At 45.8% G+C, this 4,172-nt stretch overlaps 1 long non-coding RNA gene across 2 annotated transcripts; it reads right to left on the minus strand.

Moving 5' to 3' along the window:
- Positions 1–2,830: 2,830 nt before the first annotated feature.
- Positions 2,831–4,172, minus strand: LOC149338311 (uncharacterized). Of its 2 annotated transcripts, XR_016283729.1 has the most exons (4): positions 4,054–4,172; positions 3,407–3,931; positions 3,062–3,212; positions 2,831–3,001 (listed from the first exon to the last, which is right to left on the minus strand). It is a non-coding gene; the product is annotated as an uncharacterized LOC149338311 (long non-coding RNA). The 2 variants fall into 2 exon arrangements; XR_016283728.1 differs by having other exon boundaries at positions 3,407–4,163.

Here is a 4,172-nt window from a genome sequence, read left to right on the forward strand (position 1 = left end):
CCCCTCCATTCTGGCACCTCTTCCTTCCTTTCTGCTTTCACTCCCTCCTTTATCCCTTCCCTTATGGCGCTCAACTGTCCACCCTCCACCAAGATCTGAGACAGTTACTACACAATCTCTTTTCCTCAAAAAACCAATTTTCAAATACAAAAGGCGCCCCTGTGCCGTGGGATGTCAGTGATGTTAAATACCCAGGCGGTCAAATTATTCCCAACCCCTCCATTCTGGCACCTCTTTCTTCCTTTCTGCTTTCACTCCCTCCTTTATCCCTTCCCTTATGGCGCTCAACTGTCCACCCTCCACCAAGATCTGAGACAGTTACTACACAATCTCTTTTCCTCAAAAAACCAATTTTCAAATACAAAAGGCGCCCCTGTGCCGTGGGATGTCAGTGATGTTAAATACCCAGGCGGTCAAATTATTCCCAACCCCTCCATTCTGGCACCTCTTCCTTCCTTTCTGCTTTCACTCCCTCCTTTATCCCTTCCCTTATGGCGCTCAACTGTCCACCCTCCACCAAGATCTGAGACAGTTACTACACAATCTCTTTTCCTCAAAAAACCAATTTTCAAATACAAAAGGCGCCCCTGTGCCGTGGGATGTCAGTGATGTTAAATACCCAGGCGGTCAAATTATTCCCAACCCCTCCATTCTGGCACCTCTTCCTTCCTTTCTGCTTTCACTCCCTCCTTTATCCCTTCCCTTATGGCGCTCAACTGTCCACCCTCCACCAAGATCTGAGACAGTTACTACACAATCTCTTTTCCTCAAAAAACCAATTTTCAAATACAAAAGGCGCCCCTGTGCCGTGGGATGTCAGTGATGTTAATACCCAGGCGGTCAAATTATTCCCAACCCCTCCATTCTGGCACCTCTTTCTTCCTTTCTGCTTTCACTCCCTCCTTTATCCCTTCCCTTATGGCGCTCAACTGTCCACCCTCCACCAAGATCTGAGACAGTTACTACACAATCTCTTTTCCTCAAAAAACCAATTTTCAAATACAAAAGGCGCCCATGTGCTGTGGGATGTCAGTGATGTTAAATACCCAGGCGGTCAAATTATTCCCAACCCCTCCATTCTGGCACCTCTTTCTTCCTTTCTGCTTTCACTCCCTCCTTTATCCCTTCCCTTATGGCGCTCAACTGTCCACCCTCCACCAAGATCTGAGACAGTTACTACACAATCTCTTTTCCTCAAAAAACCAATTTTCAAATACAAAAGGCGCCCCTGTGCCGTGGGATGTCAGTGATGTTAATACCCAGCTGCGGTCAAATTATTCCCAACCCCTCCATTCTGGCACCTCTTTCTTCCTTTCTGCTTTCACTCCCTCCTTTATCCCTTCCCTTATGGCGCTCAACTGTCCACCCTCCACCAAGATCTGAGACAGTTACTACACAATCTCTTTTCCTCAAAAAACCAATTTTCAAATACAAAAGGCGCCCATGTGCTGTGGGATGTCAGTGATGTTAAATACCCAGGCGGTCAAATTATTCCCAACCCCTCCATTCTGGCACCTCTTTCTTCCTTTCTGCTTTCACTCCCTCCTTTATCCCTTCCCTTATGGCGCTCAACTGTCCACCCTCCACCAAGATCTGAGACAGTTACTACACAATCTCTTTTCCTCAAAAAACCAATTTTCAAATACAAAAGGCGCCCCTGTGCCGTGGGATGTCAGTGATGTTAATACCCAGGCGGTCAAATTATTCCCAACCCCTCCATTCTGGCACCTCTTTCTTCCTTTCTGCTTTCACTCCCTCCTTTATCCCTTCCCTTATGGCGCTCAACTGTCCACCCTCCACCAAGATCTGAGACAGTTACTACACAATCTCTTTTCCTCAAAAAACCAATTTTCAAATACAAAAGGCGCCCCTGTGCCGTGGGATGTCAGTGATGTTAATACCCAGGCGGTCAAATTATTCCCAACCCCTCCATTCTGGCACCTCTTTCTTCCTTTCTGCTTTCACTCCCTCCTTTATCCCTTCCCTTATGGCGCTCAACTGTCCACCCTCCACCAAGATCTGAGACAGTTACTACACAATCTCTTTTCCTCAAAAAACCAATTTTCAAATGCCAAAGGCGCCCATGTGCTGTGGGATGTCAGTGCATGTTAAAGATACCAGGTGGGAAGCCCACGCTGTGGTACCTCTTCCTTCCTTTCTTTTTTCGCTCCCTCTATCTTTCCTTGCCGGGGTTCTGGTGTCCACCTAATGCCAGAGAGTTACTAGGCCATTTCCTGTTTATCCAATTTTCCAGGTTGAGCTGTGTGTGTGGTGTATGTCTGAGTGAAGCCTCTGAGTTACTGGCTGGGTGGATATCTCAATCGTGCTGCAGGTGGGTGTAGGTTTAGACTTGGTTGATTTTGAGGAAAGGAAAGACCCATAACTGTTTGTTTTATGGGGGTCCATAAGGGACTCATGGTCAGGATAATTTCCACCATGCGTGTTTTAACATGCACCAACATCCCACAGTACACGGGCCTCTAGCATTTCGCCTTATCAAATGCAACCACCACGACCAAACCCGTGTATTTCGGGTCAGCAGCCTAGCACCATCACTGCGGCATCTCCGACTGCTGCATCATGCTCGCAACACGAGCTCACTTTAACCCTTTACTGCACGATTTTTTATTTTATGATAAGATTATTTCAGGACATGCAGGCAGTCATAAAAATCACTATATGCACATGGAAATTTGATTCGCTGGTTATCAACATTTTTTATTGGCTGAAAAATGGTATGTTGCATATTTGCAACAATGTGCAATGAAAACACCTTGCAAAGCTGAACACCGTTCTTGGTGAGAATGAAATACAAATAATGACCACTGAATCAACCACAGTAAAACGGTCATTTCATTGTGTGATACACGTAGAAGCAATTGCTCTTGTTTGTAGAGCAGAGATGAATGCCACACTTAGAACAGTAGCTCATGCAGATTCCGGTGCACTTGGGAAACTTGCAGCGCTGCCTCTTTTGGCTCCAAAGAACCCAGTGGCCAACCTGAAAGAATATATGTGATTATAACCTTTGAAACAACTCATGATTGTTTAGAAATTATACCTCATCTAGCCGAACATCCTGTGTAGGAGTGGGTGCAGTTGGGCCCCTCTTCTTCTTCACTCAGGGTCATCATCGCTTCCAGAAAGGTCACTGTCTTCGCTTTCTGAAGGAAGTGCTCGGCCATAGAACGTTTTAGCATCCATCGCCTGTTCTGTCAAGAAAAACAACCAAGGTGCACATTGTTGCATATGTGCAACATACCAACTTTAACGCGCCAGAAACAAAATATTGCATTATAAGAACGTTTTCTGCCTTACACACATTAACAATGATGCGTAGTAAAGACTAAACAATTTCACTGCACATTATCCAGTTCAGAAAGGCATAAAAAACGGCAAAACTTACCGTTGTTACAGCACGTGAGCGCGCGAAGCATCCACCATGTTTGTTATGGCTGTGATTCCACTGAAGCAGGACAGATGGCAGCACACACGATGGCGCGCTTTTCAAACCTATGTTGCAGAAATGCAACAACGAGCACAGGAAGCTCCAACTCAGATTTCCTTTTGTTTTTGGAGCCATTTATGCTAATGTTGCATATATGCAACAACGTGCAGTAAAGGGTTAAGCAAAGAAGCATGGCCTAATGGCGCGAACTTGCGTACACTCTCGCCTCGGTTTTGCATGTTTCAAGCGTTCCCCGCTGCTTTGCTTCTCCCGACTGGAGACTCATCATTGTGCAGCAGCCTCAGTGCACATCGAACCTTCTGCGCACCATGCTGTCAGAAGTCGCATGTTTTGTCCAGACCCCTAGCACGTGTGCCAATGATGTAGGCCGGGAAAGCTGTAATCGTCCTGCAGTTGATTGTGCCAAGGGGAGGCAAGGATTAAAACTTGCCAGGCCACATCCCATTTGGCTTCCTACAGAACCTTTCATACTGAAAACTGCGCAAAAAACGAAGACACAGAACGAGAAGGTACGACACGGGCGCAGTTTTCAGTATGAATTCCTACCAACTAGCCCAGTTTACCGTTCTTATTAACTACAGAACCTGATGTCAAAGACGTTTCCAGTAAGGCACCCATATATTTTATTTATAAGCCCACTGAATGTGAGGTCTCTCTCGTCAACCATTTTGTTCAATTTATTTATCTTTGCCATTAAGGCATT

Source organism: Amblyomma mixtum, chromosome 6 (assembly GCF_055824585.1).
Source record: "Amblyomma mixtum isolate Tamu chromosome 6, ASM5582458v1, whole genome shotgun sequence".
In the NCBI taxonomy this organism is placed as follows: domain Eukaryota; kingdom Metazoa; phylum Arthropoda; class Arachnida; order Ixodida; family Ixodidae; genus Amblyomma; species Amblyomma mixtum.